The 25,570-nt window shown below is 33.6% G+C and overlaps 1 long non-coding RNA gene across 1 annotated transcript; it reads right to left on the bottom strand.

Annotated features, from left to right (window-relative positions):
• Positions 1 to 15,326: 15,326 nt before the first annotated feature.
• On the bottom strand, positions 15,327 to 16,735 carry LOC130050776 (uncharacterized). The gene is made up of 3 exons (XR_008799041.1): positions 16,585 to 16,735; positions 15,621 to 15,706; positions 15,327 to 15,515 (listed from the first exon to the last, which is right to left on the bottom strand). It is a non-coding gene; the product is annotated as an uncharacterized LOC130050776 (long non-coding RNA).
• Positions 16,736 to 25,570: the final 8,835 nt, after the last annotated feature.

Raw genomic sequence — 25,570 nt, 5'->3', positions numbered from 1 at the left:
TACGTTGTTATCGGGGACTCCATGTCATCCAATTGTTACAGTTTGTAGGACTGACCCTATAGATAAATTACATTCATCATGCGATTTGCAATACCAGTTCCAGTGGTTTAGTGGTCAGAGCTTTTCATTTGTCACCAGAAGGTTGTGGGTTTGAGTCACTCACGTGACGACGCTAAATCTTTGATGTGAGTTGATAGTAGCTGCTCCGTGTAACCCGCAAACGTTTTAGAAATGAGAACAACGTGTCCTTCATGAGAGACCTTGAAAAAAAGATTTAATGTATCAACAAGCGTTGGTTTGAGAAGAAATTTTCTCTGCTACGACTCTGAACGTTATGCATAGGTAAAATGTGAAAATAAAGAATAGTGATTTAAAGGTCTAAATGGTGTTTCTTCACTTATAGCTAATTATATCTCACTATCAAATAAACAAGGGAAGGCCGGTTTACAACTCACAGAGGTTTCCCATTTTGTAATTCGTTTATATAAAAATCCTACAATATTCAACACGTTAATTTACAGTATTTTCATATAATACATAGAACAGTATATCTGCAATTTTACTTCGCACATAAAAGTGAACCCTGTCGTGGTAGCCCCGAGGCCATGGGATGAGTACCACATAAAGAAAAAAAACAGCGGATTAAACATTCATTTGTCTGCTTCAAAGGAACATCAAAACAGGTCAGCTAACAAAGGAGCACACTTGGTGCCCATGAGAATTGGAACAAACTGCTGGAAGACCTGATCACTAAAGACTAAGAAAATATTGTCATTGAGGAACTCTTTCACAAACAAAATGTGACGATAATGTACGACGATCTTGAGGGAATATATCAGTACATCTGGTCCTAAATGGATCTCTGAGTGTGATTTGTATGACTTCAAACAAATTTGTTGACGTGTGAAGTTATCGAGAAACAAGCTTCAAGTACTAAAATTTAAGTTTTAAATGTTGTTATTGAATATTTTTTAGCAACACCCTCGAGAATATTGGATATGTTAAAAGTTTAAATGAGCATTCATTATAAAGGTAATTGCAGAATTATTTACCCTTGATTCTCGATAATCCAGACATTTTTACCAAATCGTATTTTCATTTCTTTCATTTTCTCTCTTCCTTGCCATTAAATATTACACCCAACATTAGTATCGATCCTATTTATATATAAATACAGCATATTCTTTTAACATGACTCGCTGTCTGTATATTAGAATTCTTTAGTAATCAATCTCAAAGCTGCACTTGATAATTGGTGTTCGCTATTGAAAGGTGAAGATAACGAACAGTGATCAATCTCATAACTCCTATAAGTCTCATTGACTTTTTCAGATCATTTAAAAAGCGCGAATTCAATAACGTCCTGTGAATAAAATATCGTTGTAAGGCTGCCGTTCATCAAAAAAGTTCTAAAAACAATGACTATATACCTTAATTAGCTTTTAAGAAATCAATATATACATACACGGATTTCAATTTCCGAGCAGTATTAATTAAAATATGAAATGTCCTTTTGATGTTAATACCATATTATATGACCGTATAAAACATCATATTTTCAAATAATCCCGAATTATTATATGTGCTACTTGAAAAGTTTAGTGGAATTCGGAAATTAGAGAGAAGTATTTCATCTATTTCTATCTGTTGATTTTTTGTCTCGTTGTCCACATGTTCAGTTCATATTTACTAATCTGTCACTGTAAAAAATCAAGCAAATATTTTTTTATCTTTCGCTAGCTTATTGAATCAACACATTTCACGTTGAAATGAACTAAAAGGAAAATGTGTTGCTACCTGTATAGTGTGGAGGAATATCGTAAATCTTATTATCATTGACCATCTTACTGGATATATATGTATAACACAGGGAAATCATCTATAATGATTATCAAGTTCCGTCCTTATATAAGCGGGAGTTATCAAAAATATACGTGCATTTAGTCTGGATATGATAACTTTCTTTCAAAAATGTCAATGTGTATGATTGATTGATTGATTGAATATTCTTTATCGTCCCTCTCGAAAATATTTCACTCATATGGAGACGTTCTATATCTATGAAAGATGAAGATAACAAACAGTTATCAATCCCATAACTCTTATAACCAAATACAAAATAGAGAGTTAGGCAAACACAGAGATCTGTTTATAAAAGAGATGGGGTGAAATGCCTAGGATAAGTGAACGAACACACACGCCTTGATCTCTATCTCTTGATCAGATAAACGGAGTTGTCGGTAGTCAAAACCAGTGTGCCAAGAACAGCCTAACAAGCTGTATGCAACACGTCAAACAGCATTTGACCCAATGATAGGTTGTATTGGCAGACTAGATTCATATTACTACCATAACATTTGCAAACTGCTGACTTTAAATGAGACTGTTGAAACCCCTGTACTATAAACTTTTTTCTCAGTAGCCTGATTCGATTTGAAAAGGGAGCATACACATAACAAGCTCTTGCGCATCAAATTAGTTCAGATATATAAACACAGTATGTAGATCGTAATGAAGCATCACTAGGTATATATGGGAAGCTGACGATGAAAACACTATAATCATAAAGTTGAGTTGTTAGTTTGCCCTTAGTATCTATTCTTTGCAAAATAGCTAAGCATGAAGCAAAGATGATTGATTATGTCTTATCTTTTATTTTGAGTTCACAGAAATATATCAAATTGATGTAATGATGAAAATGATTGTTCTTAATAGATATTTCTAAATTTTGCACTGAAGGCCACAGCACGATTTTTATCTTCTCAGATAGACGTTTTTGAATAAATCCTGCTTCAGAAGAATATAAAAGCAAGTCAGCTAGCAAAGGAGCACAATTCTTCCTCATGAGAATTTCAACACTCACGATTCGTAGACCTGATCACCAAAGACTACAAAGATATTATCTATGAGAAACTCCAACATTTTTTTTTATTTCAGCTTCGGAGTATTTGTGTATGGAATCAGAGTAGTGTTCATCAAAATAAATTTTGGTTGACTAATCACTAGATATGACTACAATACAATATACAATACAATACTTCTACACAACACTGCTTTTGAAGAATCGGATGATATGAAATTGGGATAGAAAGAAAACTGATAGTAAATCAAAGTGTGGTTAAAGGGAAAGGCAACCCTAACCACATTGTTGCTTTCATGCATAAAGTATTATTTACTGATATCGTAAATGACGGTCTTTAACAACTAATACCCTGGCTTAACGATTAAATCAATATTAACATATCATTAATTCTAAATTACTCGCCGCTAAGACTATTAATTATTAAAAATATATGATATAATATAAGTATTCGTCTGCCCACACACTGTTTCCTTGTGCAAGAGTAGCCTTTCCCCTAGCCTTTTGTCCTCTGGGAATCTGGCTATAAAGCAGTCCCATCCACCCCGTTAACCTGGCTGACTAGCAGCACTACCCCACGTAAATATGGAAAAAATGAACAATTGGTGATATATTCAGTACACTTCGGTTAAATTCCTTTGAAAATACATCCTATTTAAAAATGATCACTGATAAAATCCTTGAATTTAGTAGTTGAACGACAGAAAAGAAGTTACCCGTTCAATTCACACTTGTATAAAAGAACATTAATGAAATTGCAACCAACCATGCATGTATATCGTAGAGGAATGTTCATTACAAGTGATTAAGGGATATAGCAACCCCTCTGAGGGGGTGACTATGCAGGGCCAAATTGACATAAGTTAAGATGATTAAACATATCTTTATTTGCAGATATCATCAATTCATTTGATGCGTGCTACAACTCAAATGAAGACAGCAAAAAATCAATTAATACTCGTATAAATTCAATGATACGCGTAATAATTATTGGTTGAATTGATTTGCGCATCGAATCAATTATTGCTGTTATCAATTGATGATGACTTCAAATAATCAAACACATCTTCAATTATTTGAGTTTATATCAATTTGGCGCTCCACAGATGGAAAGAGAATACTAAACCCCGCATACGTAACCTGGACGCAGTTTACCCAAGATTGAGCGGAGGTATAAAGGTCTAGGTGTTGCGTAATTGGCTAATATCAAGAGTGAAATTATTTGGAATTGAAAGAAATATTATAGAGGTTCAAATTAATGGTCAGGATGAAAAATTATCGCACAAAATCGAGAAATGACTGAGGAAATTACCATGGTGGAGGTGCGTAAAATGAAAGGTGTAATTTACTGCAGATTGTTATGTGTTTTAAAAAAGACAAATATGGCCTATAAAAGGCACCTATATAATTTTTGTCGTTATATCAACACTTGGAATGAACTTTGAAATGTTTGCGTTGATTTGTTTTGAATTAATATAGTTTATTGGTGAGAGGGCCAATGGTTAGTATTGAGGTATATGGGAAATGAATAGGTACTCCTTTCCCAGATGACTCACTAAATGCCATAGTCAGTCTTCCGGTGGAATTCTTAAAAATAAAATCCAGACCAAACACGTGGGGGGAGTCTCACTATTGATTTGGGGGGATGTCTCACTATATAGCCAGTCTTCCTGGGGGTGGAGTATTGGGAAATCTCACTATATAACACCGGTAATACATTTGTTTCAGAATCTATGTTTCTATATAATAATATAAGTATGCGTTAATACTGGTAAATGAATGACACGGGTCGAGTGACAATTGTATCTTTGCTTAAATATCACACACATTGTATTTAAATGAAGCTTTCAAAGAGGAGCTTATAGTTTATTAACGATAATCAACTTAATCAATAGTTCTGAAAATTACCCAGGAAAAAAAACGGAATTGGAAACAGAATAAATTCTACTTTTGGAAATCCATATTTTACTTCATTGTTTGTGCGGCGCCGAGGATCTAGAGAAAATCAGAAAGGGAGAGGTGACTTGTTTCAGAAATATGGTTGGAACGCACCCAGCGTGTGATCCTCTAACATAAATTATATCATGGTCATCATCAACCAAGCAAGGCTATAAAGGAAATGGTCAAATCGTCTATTTAAAAGACTTAATTCTTGCCTTACAAAATCACTACCATCCAATGACTTCCGGGGACTTCACCCCTGACCCCCACTAGGACTATTTTCGCCCAACGACCTACTGTTCCCCTCCCCTTGAAATCCTGGATACCCTACTAGTGCAAAGAAAACCATTGCTTGAATAAAAGATGATTAATCAAATAGTGAATAGAGAATAACTTTCAAATTTTGAAAATTATTATTGGTCGTAAATACCCCTTTGGGTCTTATCTTTATCATAAATTTTCCTAAAGGAACACTAATTCACCCGGTCTAGAGGGTAAAAAACTTTTACCGTACTCAAACTCAAACTCAGTCATTTTTGTTTTGAGTACAACTGAGCAAGCTTCGAAACATAATCGAAAAATTATGAGCATGTACTCCATTTGAGTGTGCGAATGATTTTATAAAATGTGTATAGCCTTCACTTTTGAGTATGAATACGATTTAGAGTTCGAGTTTGAGTATGAAAATGTGCTCAAAAAAGTTTTATAACCTCCACGTCAGGCATAAAATAGATTTTCCAGAGAGGAGTCTACTCTATAACATCAGAGGCGTCATCCTATGCCCCATAAGGGCTTAGTCATGCACACAGTGAAGGCATGGTGGTGGGCTCTTTAGACCCATTCTCTATGAGGATTGGTCCACGCCCAGTCCCGTTCCTCACCCCTCTTAACCTGAACATGACTGCGCGCCATGAAAGAACACCATAGTCCTTTAATTAACTTATGAACACACACACACACACACACACACACACACATATATATATATATATATATATATATATATATATATATATATATATTGATGTTGTCCTTCGAATATCAAACGAGTCATTGAAAAGTTCAAATATGAAAATATTCATTGGAAGCCTGGTTATAAACGGAGAAGATTGGCTATAGATACGCCCCAGGATTATGGCTATATAGTGAGATGTCCCCGGGAGAGTGATTATCATATAGCCAGACTTCCGGGAGGATTTCACTATACAGTCAGTCTTCCCGGGGAAAGTCTCACCATATAACCAGTCTACAGGGGGAGGTTTATCGCTATATAGCCAGTCTTCAGGAAGGGGGGTCTCGTTATATAGCCAGTCTTCAGGGAGTGGGGTCTCGTTATATAGCCAGTCTTTCGGGAGATGTCTCACTACGGGGAAGTCTCACTATATTACACTGTTGCATGTGTTCTTTTGTCTCTGATTCTTGTTAATTACATTATATGGAGAAATTCGTCTCCTAACATCAATTCATTTATTTTTCTTATGAATGAAAAAAAAAATATTTTCCTTTAAACTGGAAAAAGTGCATGCTTAGAAGGAAAACTAACTGTCAACATGACTATAATGATTTTAAAACATATTGTCAACAGAATAATTGAAAATCAAAATTAGATTTCAGATATACTTTAATTCAAAGTATCATTAAGCGTTGCTATTGTGACGCTTAATGATACAACTTGCTGTATCACTAGCGGTTTGGACTGCAAATTTGTGGTTGTAGCATTAAGCGTCACATCAACACTGCAAATGGTATGCTTAATGATACAATTGTTTCATTAGGAGGAATTGTATCATTAATAGTTTATACTGTAGACCGTTAATGAGATAATTTGTATCATTAAGCGTTACAACTGAACCCCTTAATGTAGTTAATTGTATCATTTCTCTTTGCCTTTCCCTTTAAGTTTAATAACATAATTCATTGGCCTGATAATCTATTTACAATTATATGTATTTCCAGTAACATCAATCAATTTGAAAAACTTAAAGAAGTACACGTTTACAATGCAGTGTATGTTTATTGTTCACAACTGATTTAAATTCAAACAAGCATAAGCCCGTCTATAACAATATCAAAATCGGCCAGTATGTCCGGTCCCTAGTAATGTAATATTCAATGTAATACAGCAGTACATCTTTCCATGAAATTTACAGTTTGTTTATACTAAAGCAAAATTAGAGAGATATCCATTCTATAAATAATAAACAGGTAAATATCTATGAACGTTCCCAAACACCGCTCTAAAATAGAACACAATGGCATTTTCAGAGGATTAATTAATATGTTTTTCAAAACACATCTAGTACACATGTACTAAGACAGTCAATTTCGAAAATTGTCATGGTCAAACGCTTAAGGACATACATCTTGGTACCAGTAGAAAAATCTTGTCATAAGAAATGTTAATGTACAATATGAAAGCTCTAATATTTACCATTTATGAACAATGTCATTTTTTAAAGCAGGACAAATGCTAAGGTCAAAAGGTTTAGTACGCACGAACAGGACTTAGCATAAGGAATACTCATGTAAAATATCAAAGCTCTAACACTCACTGTTCAAAAATTACTAGCAAGGTTAAAGATTCAGACAGAATGACAGAATTACAGAATGGCTGAATGACAGACAGAACAAAAATAATATGCCCCTGATCTTCGATCTCGTCTAAAAATAGCAGCTGGGGACAGGTCAATGCAATCGAAATCTGATATACCGGGCTTTCTCAAGATTTAAAGAATACCGGTAAATACTGGATGTTATTGTTATCAAAACACCCCCGGGACAGACTCAGAATACAGTCTTTGCAGATGTCTCTCCACCTGAAATATATTGTAAATGATTGATTGACAGGCAGCTTACCGTTTATCATGGGTTGTTGTGCAATCTTTTTTGTGTATTGAACCCCTGAATTTATGACAGGTAGCAGTAGTTGTGAGCTGCAGCTAGGCCGTCTTTTACTAGTAGTCAGCTTTGTACTACAAACAATTTTTGCTTTATGAAGAAAGCGGTAAGGAGGGCGTTAACTTTGTGTGTTATGATAGTGATGTTTAGCAATGCAGTGACGCTGCATTAGGGTGATACTTATTCATTTGATATTTATTTGATGATATGCATACTTGCTGTTATAAGTATATATTTCTCATTAAAGGTGATCCCCCTTCCTGTACCTCATCAATATTAATGGTTGAAAGTAAAAAAAACTATACTGATTCCCACTCAATATTGTTTAATTCAATTAAGAACGAACGAAAATATGTAAGTTGTCAATTTTTTTAAAGATGAACAAAAACAAGTATGGGTGGACATCAGAGGATGACATAATTTAATAGAATGATCAAACCAGATAAAACTTGTTCAAACTGCTTATTCGTAGATATGTATAGATTAATTAATGATATTAGAGAATCTTGTAATGGACATACAGTAGAGGGAATACCAATATAGGGTTATTGCATTTGACAGTCTGTTTTATTATATCAATTTATTGCAATTGTCTATGGAAAATATAAACTTCTTCACCATCAATAAAAATTATTTTTTATTTTACTCAGTGTATTAAATTCCTCTGAAAGCTACATTTATATTGTGTGCATTTGATTTAATTAAGTTTTTTTTTTTTAATTATTATTATTTTTTTTTTTTTTTTGCAAAATCCTAAGACATGAGGATCGAGCTACGTTAAATAAAAATCCGCCAGAAGACATGCAAAATGTCAAAAGGCGTCCAAAATGGTAGTCGCAAAACAATAATTTGTTGTTGCTTGATTTTTCCTTACGTGTTAAAATCGGAATATCATCCTCAAATTCCCCAACATTCATTTACTTTTAGTAACTGCTCATATGAATAGTAGTAGCAATTCATTACAAATCGATGAGGAATATATTCACAATCTGGTTGACTCTGGATTAATTGATTGCAATGCATTTATTTTGAAATTCGTTTTTGTTGTAAAGATGCGATATCAACAACACAATGAATTAATACAAATGAATTCTGGATATAAGATTATGTTTATGAGGTCACATCAATAACTTAAATTTTCCCCCTTTTTGAGATGCTAATTTTTCTCAAAAGCAGATACAGATATAGATAGAAATAAAAATATTCTTTAGACTAATCCTTGTTCCAACTAATGTTAAACTATTGAGCTTTGCAAATAATATCTACATGGCGAAAATTGAATTAGAAGCACTATACATGGCTAAAATGTTTTGATGATTTAGGATGATTGTAAAAATGTTTCCTTTGCTTATTATTTTGCTGAAAATATATTTTTAGAACCTTATTCCTTTTTCACATTAGAATATGATTGATATTTAGATTTTGTAATACGCTGTTTTGAAAAGTATACCAAAATATATTATTTATTCTGAGGAGAGTTTGAGCGTCTTTATACTCCCTTGGTAGAAATCCTCAACATCGTTTGGTGAAAAAGTAGTACAAACGATGCAAGAAGGCACATGTATTCTCAATATATCATGCTATTTTTTTAACTTCCGGGAGTTGTTATGGAACATTGCTGCACTTCGAAAGTTGTTAACGATATGAGTGCTCTATAAAAACTACAACTAACTTAAGAACTCAACGAGTTTGAAAATGTCCGCAATACAGCATTACCTATTTACAGTACCAAAGTGGAATATTTACAATAGACGGTTAGACACTAGGCCTACTTGTTTTAAACTTAGTATTTGTCTAAAGGATCGTGATGATAATTTCCAAGAGAGTGAACAAAATAGCATGCCAATGGGAAGGTCATTCCAAAACGTGTACGGTTAAAGCGATCAGAGGTACACAGCCATCCTCATGCAAAGAACACTGACTACATGATAGACAACTCATTACAAAGGGAACTGGTGAGGGATAAAAACAGAATTATACAGAAATGCTACTATCATGAGAGTTTCGTTTTAGATATGATACGAATTGTTTGGCGGGATGTTTATTTACAAATGAAATATGCATCCATGGCATTTACAGTGAAGGTGTCTGATAAATGATTACAATATTCCTGTTTAAAAGGCCATATATTTTTTCGAAAATTGAAAGTGTTGTTTCGTGTTACAATTGTTAGTAGCAGGGCTTACGCTGAACGGGAATACTGTCACAACCTAGCGTGTCAACTCTTACATATTGATATTTTTCTTAGGCCCACATGTTTGATATTATTGCATCATAAAACATATATTTGTTTTGCTTTTATCATGCATCACTTATATCACAACATTTCACTAGTCTACGTCAGTCAGTTAGTAGTCAATAGTCAATTACATTGTTTTAATGTTAATAAATTATATTCAATTCAACTATCTATCCATGATTACAATGGTTTATGTTCCTAAGTATACCTAATTGTGTTTCTAAACAGTGAAGAAGAATTTTATTATTTCCTATAGGAATTTTTATAACTAAACACAATGAAAAATAAGAAACACAATCCTTGCAGTTCATCGAAATGTCACCACCGAGACACACTGTATTATTATATCACATGTACATATAATGCGCATTGTACACCATACACTCACGGCGGGTGTGACCGGTCAACAGGGGATGCTTACTCCTCCTAGGCACCTGATCCCACCTCTGGTGTGTCCAGGGGTCCGTGTTTGCCCAACTATCTATGTTGTATTGCTTGTAGGAGTTATGAGATTGATCACTGTTCGTTATCTTCACCTTACACTACACCTGTACATAAAGCATTCCACACATACAATAACTAATAACTTACTTCTGTCAGTGAGTTAAGATAGATGATTTTTATTCCATCCAATGATGTAATAATATATCATCCCTAATCAATTTACACATAAAACAGAATCTGAATAAGCTATGAATGATTATTTATGATATCAACTGTAAATTCTGACTAGTATCTTTATTGTGGAGGTACGAAAGCTGAATACCATGTGTTGTATATCTTAGAAATGTAATATTTGTTTGAAGTCATTCATGGGGATTCCAACAGACTGTAGCAAGATGTGATTGCCAAAGACCACGAAGATAGTGTCAACGAGGAAATCCAGCATATATTGCTATATCAACTTTAGAGTGCTTGTGCGTGGAATCAGAGTGGCGTTTAACAAATTAATTTTTTGGTTGACTGATCACCAAATAGGAATATTTGAGTTTCCATTTTTTTTTTTTGTTGAAGACGCAACTGTCTATGATGTCAAAATGTCTAGTCTTTAATTCATCGTGAGGAATGGTTGTGTAAAGGTTTGAAAAGTAGTACGTTTTGATGTTGTTTACTAACAGGATTTTTTTTTTTTTTTTTTTTGAATTTTGATGGTTTTTTGAGAATAAATTTGTCAGTTGATATGCACATGAAGATAGCATTAATCACGAACAGTTGCCTTCTAATGTTCTATGGTATGATGAGAACATAAAGATAAGTAATATTATTATACCTCAGTGTGAGAATTCTATGTAACGCGTAATCTGATTGGTCTAGACAGTCACGTGCCTGGGATGACAAAACTTCATATCTCCCTCTCAAACATCATATCTCCCCATCATAATTACCCCTTGGGCAGCCTCGTGCATTTTCCATAAATGTAAACACGATGTGTATTGTGACGTCACAATAAGTCCGAGCCATTCTACTTTCATCGTTCGTAAGGTACAAAATATCCGGGGTTTCTGATACACCGTTGAATCGCATCATGGTTTTAGTTGATACAAAAACAGTCAAGTAAATCTGCCTTCAAGGAGGATGGAAATACAAAAACTGGTTATCATATCACTGTATTTCGTTGTTAGTACCGTTCACCGTAATACGTTGACGGCTCGGTGTTACCGTTAGGACGATCTGAGCAGCTAAATACAATGTATAGATGAGCGGACTCCAATTTGAAATGCACTTTTATGGTCTTGCTTTGTTTCGGTATAATAAACAATTTATTGCATAAATGTTTGGGAGATATGAAGATTTATTCACCCAAGAAAAATCCTATATTTCCCTCACTATCATGCAATAAATGTATAAAGTACTACTTGTGAAGGCATGGAGTGAAAATGATATTAACTTTCTTAATTCATTGTTAGATAATGATGGGAAAATGGTGTATACACCAGGTATACAAAAAACAACAACACTTTTTAGAATGTTTAAGTGAAACCAAAGTAGTAACCAAAGTAATAAAGAAAATAATGAAACATCATAAAATTGACAAAATGAGGCAATTAACAAAATCTTTTACTCTAACACATTTTTAAATTCTTTGATTTGAAACCAAAATGGAATGAAAAAAGAAAAAGAAAATACAATATTCTTATTGATAATGAAATAAAACCTACAGGTCAATTAGAATGGAAGGAATGATTTCAAATTTTACAAAATTATTGGAAAAAACATTAATGCTAATGTATTTTCATTACTAAAAACAGAAAAATACAATGGTCTCCATATCATATTACAAATGTAAGCTCCAACTAGTGACTGTAAATACATTCCACAAAACATTACTCATAATAACACCTTTGAGCGTACATAGTCTATGAAAAAGGGTGCTACATGTATATAAATATAGTATTATTATTATGTCAGATATAGATCTGTAAATATTCTCTAGTCAACAAAGAGAAAGTTTTGAACTTCTATCGCATGAATGTGAACTAGTTCAAATATTTATATGTAATGCATATGAGTGCATCACTAACATGTTTTATTTTGTCTCAGTTGGGATTTTTTTGTTGTTGTTGAAAGCATCCGCCATTACATGTACCATTATGAATTAAGACTCTCATATCATGAATTCTAATCAGACTGCACACGTCGAAAATAGTTACTTGTTCGTTATAAGACACACTGTACATTGTGAAAACAAGTATTCATTTGAACAGCATCCATCAGCTTCTATTAAGGATTATCTCCCTCATGCATAGCTCTTATCCTTGGACGAATTTGGCTCCACTTGTTTGGCACGCTGTTTTTGGCTATATTTAGATCTAAAACTTCATAGTTATTTCGGATTTCAAACATTTCGGTTGAGCATCACTGAAGAGACATTATTTGTCGAAATGTGCATCTGGTGCATCAAAATTGGTACCGTATAAGTTTTACATGATGATCTTCACATTGTACAAATCTCAGTTCTCGCCTCTTTATCCGCGACTACAATGAAATTATAGAATGAATATAATGAACAGTAATGATCACTCTAAACACATTCTATACAGAATACAATCTTAAGAGAAGAAAAATCGTGGTCCCTAACTGGACACACCAGAGGTACTTAGAAGGAGTAAACATTCCCTGTTGGACGGTGATAATCGCCGTAAGTCCACTATCTTGATGGGGTAAACAGAGTAATTCATAGTCAAAATGAGTGTCAGAATAACAAGTGTTAAAACTTGACTAATCATGAAGAGTGTATATACAATACAGTTGATATGTAAATCTACTTGACTTTGACGTTTTCGTGAAATGCTTTCCAAAATGTTTACGATTGCGTATTCTACTTTGACGTAACAAATCGAAAGCTTTACGTCTCTTTAACATTCTTTTTACCCCTTCCAACCTTAGCAATAGCCAATCCAATAGCAGATTACAAAATAGTTCCATTAACAATAGCCAATCCAATGGCAGATTACAAAATAATTCCATTAGCAATAGCCAATCCAATGGCAGATTACAAAATAATTCCATGAGAATTGACGATTTGTATCCAGATGGACTTTTTTAAATTTTTGTTATAATCTATTATCGCATGTACATAGTATTAGAACTTTTTGTGTATCATATCTTACCAAAAGAAAGTGGGATTTCAAATATAGTTGCATATTTTAAGCATAAATAAAAAGTGACTCGTCACGACAAGTCCAGGATGATTAAGTTTTGCACCATTTAAGAGACACAAAAACACTTTTGAACGAATTGTATACCGGTATATTTCAGTGCCTGAATTTTCTTGCCGACTAATAAACTGTTTTTCTTATAACGATTGGGCGGTACTGGATACTAATTTCAGTTCTGTGTATCAAAAATGAAGATAATAATTATCCAGGTGCATGCCTTCAATGTGTATGTACTTATTGTACTAATATTTACTAAAACTAAGAAGAAAATGAATTAAGTAATGCAGGTCCTAATGATTGGTGCTTTAAGGTAGCTATTGATAGCTAGCCCCAAAAAAACCGCTCATTGAATTTTTTTCAATTTTATTTATTTTAACATTTTGACTTTATCCTAAAACATATCAAAAAATCAACAAACGTAATCAGGTTAATTTTCGAGGAAAGCGATATTGAAATCCCCTCTTTTGCAGCCCCAAAAGGCAAAAAATGCTAAAATTGAGCAAATTAACACAAAAGCCAATAAAAATTTTATTGACACCAGAAATATTGTTTGTCATATATAGTTATGTAAATTAAACACAAACAGATAAAAAATCAACATGGATTAGAAATTCAAAATGCATCTAAGGAAAACATGGACATGATTCGTCTTGGCAATTGGCCAAATTTACCCTAAATATGGCGTTTCTCAAATACTATCAGGCATACATTTTCTGACAACAACAAAATTCTGCTCATAAAATTTCTGATTTTATTTCATTTTTACAATAAGTCAAGTAGTATCTAAAATATTGAATAGAAAAAAATATACCAAATGAGGTTTAATCTGAAACTATGTCAGATTTTGTAACCCTACCCCCTCCCTTCTAGAAATGAATTTTAAGAGATACAGTCAGCAGAGATAAACTATTGACCTTAAATGATTAAGCATTCCCAAATTACTATATTGAGCATTCAAACTCACAATACTAGAAGTTTATATGAGCCATTTAAGAATGATATATAGTGTGTGCTATTGCAGTTGACCTTTTTGCACTAACAATGATTGCCTAAATATTTAGTTATTTTTCATACAATTTCTTGTAATAACTGGACCAAATCTATTACCTATACATATTTTTTGATAGAAATTTATATCACTATACAGTATAATACACCAAATATGTTTAAATAACCATTTCATATTTCAATAAATAATTAATATCAATGGAAAGAGACCCATGGACTGCCCATGGATCACTACATTTAAGTCCATCTGAGTCATCTTACCCTCACAGATAGGTGTGTCTTTCATAAGTTTAAGATTTCTAATTGTAGTTTCACATGGAACCAAAAACTCACTATTGGATAACTGAGAATGCATGTACATGTATATTGCATTAACTAACTGAAGTTTTCCCCAGGTGAAGGTCTATGTTCACTGTATGTATAAGGTGGGGGGGGGGGAGATTAGTTCCATTATGAAACTTTTCTAAAAATTTTATATACATTAATGTATATATGATGTATGTTTCAACTAAATTTTGAATTACAAGGAAAATTCAAACACATTGATTGAAGTTATAAAATTGATATTCTATCATGTGCACATTTTTTACTAATACAATGTATATCTAAGAAAGAATAATCAACATTGAAATTTCCTTTACATCTATGCAATATTATTGTATTTCAAAAGGCATGTACTTGTAATATACGAGTACTTGACATGTACTTGTTTTCCCTTAAATTCACAATTTAGTTTAAAGTATGTTGTATAACATCCACTGCTCTGAGCTCATATAAGTGAATTAATATTTTTCATCCAGTTCCAAATTTTGCAGTAGTTCTTTAATCTTCGGAACTTGATCAAACATTTTTAAATTTGTGGAGTTGTGGGGGTCCAGGGGATATGTCATCATCACTGTAAATGGAGTACCTGTTCAAAATATAGATAAATATATTTAAATATAGCAAAAAAGATGAATATCTGATATACTCAGAATTGTCTTTACAAATGTTTATAAAAAAAAAAATATAGTACCTCTCTTGCTGTTATACTTGTTGACTCGAAATCCACTTCATCCTGCACTGGTCCTATCTAACCTCCCTCGGTCTTCAGGCTGATGCCTAGAAAAAAGATCATCATAATTGATATTTGCACAGTTAGGTCTATATTATACCATTGAGTAATTAGATTGCGTCAGACAATGTGAATTTTAAAACTGTGTCTCAACACATATTCAGTTAAAATTTAAATACTGATGTTTCAAAATTATAAATTGCAAAGAGATGACATGTATATATGTTTTCATAAACTGCCATAGACTTATCATATCTGTTTTATTTACAAAATGTGGGTCAAGAGAAGAGCATACGTGTAGTATACATATCTTACTTTAATATACATACAGTGCATACATTTGCTTATGAGAGGGCATATGCAGACTTGTGATTAATTTACATTATTTAAAAAGGTTTTGCCAACCTACATGTTTGTGTGAAACACGAAACTCCAGGTTTGATATATTTCTTAGGTCACTGAAATTTCAAAGTAATAGTATATGTATACTATAGTCTAGGGAATTATAATTCAACGCATGCCCCCCCCCCCCTCCACTTTTTATCCGGTTCCCTCATACCCCTAGATAGTAGGTCTAAACAGATATTTGATTTTCATTACTTTTATACATGTAGTTCAAGGTATGTTATTTTCGTAACAGTTATTTTCATAACGATATCATTATTTTCTTAATAAAAGAGTTGTGAGAGCCCATGTTTACAAATGTGGTATACATTTACATGACATCCGTTCGTTTACAATCACAGGCACAGGTGGGAGTTATATTTTATGCACATATGGAATACATATATACATACAAAATAATACATCTACTGTATGTCGTGTGTTTAAACTTACAAATGTTATTATAAATCGCGTTGTGAAATAGCAGAGGAAATGTGAGTTGAACTTTTGAATACAAATTAATGGCATTTTTTTCACTCACCAAACGAAACTATGATTTCGTTGTCCAACTTGAATGCATCCACCAACTTCCTCTTCTTGCAAGAAACTTTGTTTAGCCTCTCAATGACTGTATAAACAGTATTTAATCTCTCAGCATGCAGTACTCGGACATTACGATGCATCAATCAACAACTTTGTTTACGTAACGCATCTATGTACATGGATTGGTGGTTGGTTTAACATTTCGATTAGCAAAAAGTTTCACACATATGAAACATTTGATCTACCATTATTACAGGCATTGACGTATACTTATGTGGTATGTGCATATTTTCTGTAGGCGAGTCAGTCACAGCAACAAAACACTTTCGGAACCCCTTTTTGTTTTTCGACTATTCTATGACGGAGTAAGGAATTCCGGAAAATGAATTCACGTGAAAATACACAATTTTTACTGATCACGTGGTTGCTATCCGTCGCTACCTTAAGGACGTCTTGATCTATAGTGATATTTCAGTAGCTCCCCGCTATAGATTCTGTTTGAAATCCCCTTCCCCGCCAGTCTTTCTGCTGGTATTTCGGTATATGGTCATGTATATTTTTCGCAATAAGTAAAACTAACTGGATGAGAAATGTTGATGGCGATATCCTGGTTGGGTGTATGGTGATGAAATTTAATATTTTGCATTAATTTCATTTATACTTAGGACCAAGTGTCTAAGATGAATAAGCATTTCCTGTCGACCGGTCTCATCCGCTGTGACCGCTATATTTTGATCAAGTTAACAAAGTAATATTCGATGTTTTGTCCTCCTAGGCACATCATCCTGCCTTTGGTATGTCCAGGGTCCATGTTTGTCCTACTCTTAATTTTGAATTCTTTATGAGATTTATGAGATCGATTGTTGTTCGTTATGATCCTCTTTTCATTGATCGTCGATAGTTATCTTCACATTCTTATAGGAATGACTACCGGTAGCTCTGGATGGTGGTTTACAATACACGTATAGCGCCATATGTAGACCACTGGAATATCTTGCAAGAGATCCAAAGTTCGATATTCAATAGGAAGAAGTCATTGCAACTCTCTTACAATTAAGTCGGTGTTACAACTGAAAGCTCTCTCTCTCTCTCTCTCTCTCTCTCTCTCTCTCTCTCTCTCTCTCGGGCATTTCCCTACAAATAACACGACACAACTGAGGGTCACTGTCAATGGTTGAGAATGATGAATATCATTAAGTAGGAATGAGATATATCTATGCAAATAAATTACCAAATTCAGATGACAGTATAAATCTTAATGGCTAAGGGTCCACAGAGCCCACACCAGCCCGCACAAGTAAATGATATTTCAGCGCCGTCTTCTGAACGTCTGAACTTCTGCATCTCAGCCTTATGAGCACCAAGCAATCCCCATTCAATCTGCAATGAAAAGTAAATTAATACGTTTGATTAATATAGTATCAAGGTTTGCAGTGTACATTTTGTTAAAACATTTACTTTACTTGTGTAGATATGTAGATTATAAAAGATATATCAAAGTTTATTGAATATACATCTCTATCAATCAAAGTGCCAACGTCGTACTATAGTAAAATCAGAGCATCAAACTTTTCATCTTACATTTCGATCCAAAATCATTCCTGACCCAAGCGTATTGATCATGGCATCTCCGTAGTGAGGACATTTTGAAGTTGAACTATCCCCATTGCAATCGCGTGCTTGACCAAAGACAAGCTTGAAGTTCTCTGTACACACAGCAAACGTGTAGTCAGCTCCATTCATCGTCATGTCCTGTATAACATAGGTGTTATAACATAGATACTTAGAGGAGTTATGAAATTTATCACTGTTCGTTATCTTCACCTCTCGTGATACATACTATTTTGCAAGAGAAAATGAATGTTTTGATCATCATAAAATTTAACATAATCAATCCCATGCATATAAAACATATGTACATGGTTCCATTATACAAGGTAATACATACACCTAATTGGTTTGTTGCGATGTGTTTGTTTTCTTATTGTCTAACGTAAATCATAACAAAATTGTTACGCCGGTCTTTGCATACTGATGTTCACAATGGGTTACGTTGCTTACCTGATCCAAACCGTTCTCTCGCAATACCTGTCCTCTCTGAATATCGGTCGATTTTTAAAGTTCCGACAGAAATCATAACATTTCCTTACAAAGAAATTCTCATAAAACTGGCCACCTCTGAAAACCGGATATCAGCCACTTTTTATAGAACATTCCTTAACAAACATGTGTACCTTTCCATCATGGTACCGGTCACTTTTTTAAGTCCAGATAATTTTGATCAGAGGGGTGATTGAGGTTGACCAGGTGTGTAAAATGACGAACCGGACAGATGGAAAATTATCCATCGGGAGTGTGAAAAAAAACGAGTAGCCTCTATAATTTCTATGGTTTACATGTGATGTTAGCTGCACCTGGCAAGTCTAAGTGACTCTTCAAAACTGTGTACAAAAACTAGCAGATATCTAATTCTTTATCTTAACCATAAAGTAAGAACTGAACTTGGTGACAAATGGGATGACTCCAGTTTCTTCGTCATCAACTTCCTATCTTTATGTAGCTATATTCCATTATCATCAGCGTATGATGTTTATCTCTCACGGCTGATTCGATATGCGAGAACTTGGTCTTTTGCGTTTTTAAATCGAGGCAATCTACTAAAAAAGAAGTTGTTGGTACGGGGGTTTCAATGGTATCATTTCAAGTCAAAACTCGGCACATTTTATGGTCGTTATAACGATCTAGTTTGACAAAACAACCTGTCACTGGTTAAAATGCTGTCTGACGCAGAGTCGTTAAACAACTTGTACAACATGTCTGTGAATGTCTTTACATGTCTCTGCTGAAATGACATACAATTCATATTAAGTACCTGAATATTTATAGCAACTCGGAAAAATTCTGCCAACTTTAATGGAGGCTTGTAGCCAGTTTGGCATTGTTTCCAATGGAATATCCAGTTTGAACTGTCATGTTGCACAAAAGTATTGTTATGTTTTAAAGTGATGTACTCTTTAGGGTTCGTTCCCATGTTGTGGCAATAGACTTTGACCCTCTGTCCATTTGTCGCTTTCGGATATAACCAATATTCTCCATCAGTACTTGTTCCAGAACAGTCGGCGAAATCCGCGCATGACTCTGGTACTTAATGAATGAATCAATCAAAATAGATACAACTGCAATTAAGTGGTAGTCCAAAGTTCACAGGACTCGGGTACGAAATAGATAAATAAGTATGTTACAGACCCTGAAGCGCTCTACTACACCTCCAAAGCGTTTCAATTCGTTCCTTGCTAACCGTTCAGCGTTCCGAACAGACGGTTCAACAAAGCGTCCAAGACACGCCTACATAGTGGTAAGCATTTCTTGCAAAGCGTTTCATGCAAATCGTTCACCGTTCCGTGCACACCGTTCAGCGTTTCGTGCAAACCGTTCACCGTTCCGTGTACATCGTTCAGCGTTCCGTGCAAACCATTTACCGTTCCGTGCAAGAATCGTTTCGTACCGTTCTGTGCAATTGGTATAGTAGTACGCTTCACCGTCTGTAAATAATGAGATGCTATTTCAAAATACAAAAGAACTGACACTTGTACAAACTAAAAGAAGCACATTTTGTAAGAGGGTTGTAGATATCTTTAGAGACGTTCCCATTAACCCCAATTTAATACTTTACATGCTTATTATAACTCTAAACAGATAAATTGAGAGATGCCCTACAAAAGCGTGATTGTACATAACGTTTTGTCAAATCGTTAACTTGATTTTCTTAAAATCGTTTTAAAAAGTTTTCCAATATGATTGTATATAAAATGAAAACCTCAAATGTTGCCCCGTCCTAGATCCTGATATTCAACATTGAATTTGACAATAAAAAATCTTGGTAGGTTCTTTACATATAATCGTTGATAAATTAGGGGACTTTAAATCTAGTTTATATATATATATATATATATATATATATATATATATATATATATATATATATATATACATGTATATATACAGTGTATAAGTATATTGGTTTGTATATTGAATAAATACCAAATAGGTCCTAAATATTTTTTGTTTATTATTGCATTACTGCGGGGAACCGGATTTTATAAATACAGTGGAGGCTCGTTAATCCGGACACTTTGGTTCCTAGCACAAGCGTCCGGATAAATGAAGCGTCCGGGTAACTTAATCGCATATTTTCTATCTTTACATAAGTAACCAATATATGCCTACTTTATTGATGCGTAGTGAATTCAACACATTCTATCATTTAATTTAACCATTTGCATTAGTAAATAAATTATGATAATGTTAACATTTATATGCATTTCAAAGAACTAAAATTAGAATGTACGTGTGCAGTGTCTTTGCCTATGCTTCCATTGTACATATATATATATATATATATTAGCACTAAAAATAAATATACAAAACTGTGTACCGTATGCACTAAAACAAATACTGAAGCACTTTAATGAATTAGAAGAAAATAAATCATTAGTAACTAACATAATAATTTACACATCAAACATCTCATCACACTTTTACTTCTTGAAGAGGCCGGTCATTTCCATCTGTCACGATTCACGGGTTCGGCGGTGTGTTAAAACAATCTTCATCGTCCAAAGGTGATTTAAGAATGTCGTGATTATCATGTCAGTTGACAACATTCTTTAACCAAAATTCAATCTGTCAGAGTTTATATTTCTTATTCTGTAATTATCCAAGACATTATTGGGAGAACAAAATAATTTAAGCTCCTAATATCAAGACCTACTACTGCTTTGATCTAGCCACCCGCACCTATTATTTTCATGATGCGATAATAACGGAACAAACCTCGGGTGACACCAACATTACGGGTACATACAAAATTTAATTGTCATTTTCCTTAAAATTGCAATTTTCTCACTTCTACCCAGAGTTTAAAAATTCGAAAGCAATGAAACTCTACAACATCGTAACAAGAATCAATCGTACACAGGTACATTCTACATGCGTGACATTCTGGTACATATGTATTAAGCAGAAAAAGCTTAATACATATGTACCAGTTGGTATAAACAAAAGAGAGCATTACTGTCTATAAACTATCTTACTGAAAATTTTGGCGTGTATTTATATATATAAATATATACATAATATTACGGAACGAAAGTCTAGGTTGTGTCTTGTCAAGGAGAATATATAAACAACGTAACAAATTCACGTTCGTGTAAGCAGCTTTGCCAATTTTACCAATTCTTCTAAATGTACATTTTTTGTTTACATACCCAACAATTCAACAACCTGCCTATTTATTCCATATATAAAAGTCCTATATTTTGAGAGCGGAGTTACGTAAGCCATTGTATGGCTTGCTTTCCAATCTCTGATGTTATTGTATTTTGTCATTATATTTTGCTATAAATCCTGAAGGTAATTAACGTCATGTAAAGGATGAAGATGAAGTTTGTGCGCCGACATTTATAAACGTATGGGGTTTTTTTTCTTTGCGTTCTACGTCATTATGAACAAAACTGTTATGAAATTTTGTTTTAAAAAAACACAAAATGGTGGTTTTAAACAAAACATTTTTTTTTTCTAATGAATAAATGAATTATTAAGATTGTCTACGAATTTTCGGGACAACCTTCGTACTATCTACTGACCTGTAATCTCCTCAGCCGGAGACCGACACAGGCACTGAAAATGTTATCTAATCTAAACAAATAGTAACATGGTTTTGATAAACCTCAAGAAACCACATATTGAATCCCTCCATAATCCTACTATATGAGTGTATATTTTAATGGGGAGGTTCTTTGATGCAACTTTGTTTTCTTCTTTTAAAAAAACGACAAGAGAATGTAGGTATAGGAGTTAGAGTTTGAGTGAAGTTCTCGCAGAGTTATTTCTAGGATGTCACCTGGATATATCCATATATTGTGATCGGTCATCCAAAAAAGATACTTTGTTAAACACCAATATGATTGTACGATCGTAAAAACAAGTATTCTAAAACTGATTTGTGCTTCTTTTTAACAGAACTCTTTTGTATTGTCAAGATGCAGAATTTATTGTTTAACTTCTAGAAGAGAAGAAACAAATATTTTGCTGTGACATTAAGGCTTCAACTTGGCATTTAGAAACATTGATGGCGTTCTATGAACCATACTTATTTTCATTTATATGTCGATACGATATATCTCAGTGAATTGGAAATAAACGACGCCACATAATTTTCCATATGTGCTTCATATTTTATTGAACATACATGTCATGGGCAAATTAACACATGACAAACGTAACAACTTCAGCTTATCCATCGCCAGCTTCCTGTATTTATATAGCAATATTTCATTATCAACTGCATATGAAATGTTTGCCTTTCAGCTGATTCCAGACGCGCGAGCATGTTGTGCGTATGATCGTTTTTTTTTTTTGTTTTTTTTTTTTTAAAAACGTTTTGACGTTACAGTGGTTTCATCAGCATCGTTTAATGTTAGCATTTCGCGAAATATTGTTGTTAAATCATTGCTTTCCATCTCCACTCTGAGCCCGGAAACATTGAGAGACAATAGGCGTCCTTTGTGACAACGCGGTTGTTTTAATGATCCAGTTTACAAGTGCAATATGTCATTATTTCGAATGCTCTTTGAAATGTTTCATACCAATCCAACCTCTGATGTATTCGAGAGTCGGTATTTACCATACTTTTCATTCCGTATTTTTGATAGTATTTATTTTCATTTATCCAAGCATCTGTCGGTGAAAGACAGCCTCAAAATACATTGAGAAATTTAGAATACTCCATTTACATGCATCATCTAAAGCTACATGTGGAATAAAATAATTAATCGTTCTATTTTTGGAGCTACTTCCATTCAGCAAGAGAATTTAAAAAAACCTATAATAATTTGAGAGATTAGGGCATTTCAGCTACTTTTTCTTGAATAAAGTTCACTTTCAAAGTGTTCTAGAATACTTACATCTTCGATTATTTGCTCTGTCTATTATGTAATATTCTGTTTCACTTTCCTCTACCGTCTCATCCAATTTATATAGAATACTCAATAGTTTACAAAACTTGTCTTTGTTGACGTAAACCAGAGAAACACAATTGAGCTTCCTTCCGCAAAGCGAACTGCAGTGCCCTCTACTCCTAGCGACTCCTGACCAGAGAGCTACGGAACCTTCCATCCATTCGAGCCTTGTCTTAACTTTACGAAATACAATTTCGTCTGAAATAATGAAAGAATATGCACTGTAATGAAATACCTACAAGGGGTAAGTCACAATTTACATAGAGTACTACACAATGTATCTTATCGAGGCTGTCAACTTTCACTATCACTAGACGATTGTGGTTTGATATTGTACCTGTACTTATATTAAAATGCGTAAAAGTATTCACAAATCCATTTTCCGCAACATTTTGATATCTTATAATCTAAAAGAAAAACTTGTTTTTATGGAAATTAAAGAACATGTTTCACCAATTTTGCTCAATATCCTTTTAAAATATTAATGTTTGTAATGCTTCAAATAAGCCTGAAAAATGAAATATTTACTTACCTATTCCTGTGTTACACGATATAAATCCTATGTATACCCATAGTCGGATCAATCTTTTAATGAAATCTGACATCTTTTCCGTATGATTCAAAATCTTTTCTGAGAAAATACACATGAAAATAACACAAAGTATACCAAACCGATGTTGAAGCAAGCGTGCAATGAATATTGATTAAGTTTTACCATCTATTTGAAGAAGCCAAGGCTGGTCCATACTTGGATTTTTCAACATCATAGTATATACTGAATTTTATGCTTATGGATGTTGTCAATCCCAAACTCTAAACCACCCCGTATTATGAACGATATTCCTTCCGAATCATCTTGCAGTTTCTTCAACTCAAATTTACTATCAAAGAAATGCATGCCTTCAACATCAGCAGCATTGTCATAAAAACGTCCAGTCTTTTATTCCAACATATTTCAAGTTCAAGTCTACACCCTGCATTTCCTACAAAGATGTTTCCATTCTTGAATCCCAACTTTGTAATTTACAGACAGACTTTGTGTCTTGATATATCCATTTTTACGCCTAACCCGCCTACGTAATATTTCAAATATCGATCAGTAGGACCTGTCATAATTGGTGAAGTTGATATAATTTAAACGGTTCTAAATTCAGATAATTTATGTCTTTCAATTTTCGACAGAATTTCATTTCTATTGGGAATTCTGTCGAAGATATTAGTGAACGATGGACTAAACGTGAAAAAGAACAAATTGATTACTTGTCAAAATGGATTAAAAGTATAAAAGAAATATTAAAATTCCGTATTAAACTTTACCTTACTTCTACTGTAACCGGTCGACGGGGATGCTTACTCCTCCTAGGTACATGATCCGACCACTGGTACGTTTAGGACTCCATGTTTGCATAACTCTCTATTTTGTATACTTTGACGGATTTATGACATTGATCACTGTTCTTTATCTTCACCTTTCAAAATTAAAAAAAGTACTTAAAATATGTGCTTCTGTGTGATCAGAGGTGATCAGAGAATTAGGAAGATTATATGAGGACAATGTCTTGTGTCCCCTGAAAAAAAAACATGTGACAACATTTGCTTTGTTTGAAAGCTCCTTATTACAACTTATTGTAAACGAACTTGACATTATTTCCGCAATTTATAATCGTATTTATGTTCCATCTGCACTTTCAAAACATGAAATTATTCAAAACCAGTCTTCTTTCCACTTGTAACTTAATAACTGGCATTAGAATTTTTGCTCACCAATAGAAATACTTTAATTAAGCATTGCAAACATTAAAACTGGGACAATACAATTTGAAAAATTTCAACTCAAAATGTGTCCATGGCCCTTTAACTTTAAGGTTAAATAGTATATTTATGAGGACCGCCTTACCTTTACCTGATGGCCCCAGATATATGGGAAACGGTTTATCAGAAGTGTTTTATTATATGACACCAGTC

The sequence above is a fragment of the Ostrea edulis genome, chromosome 10 (assembly GCF_947568905.1).
Source record: "Ostrea edulis chromosome 10, xbOstEdul1.1, whole genome shotgun sequence".
Classification (NCBI taxonomy): domain Eukaryota; kingdom Metazoa; phylum Mollusca; class Bivalvia; order Ostreida; family Ostreidae; genus Ostrea; species Ostrea edulis.
Note: the sequence above shows the minus strand (reverse complement) of the source record. Positions and strands in the feature narration are given on the sequence as shown.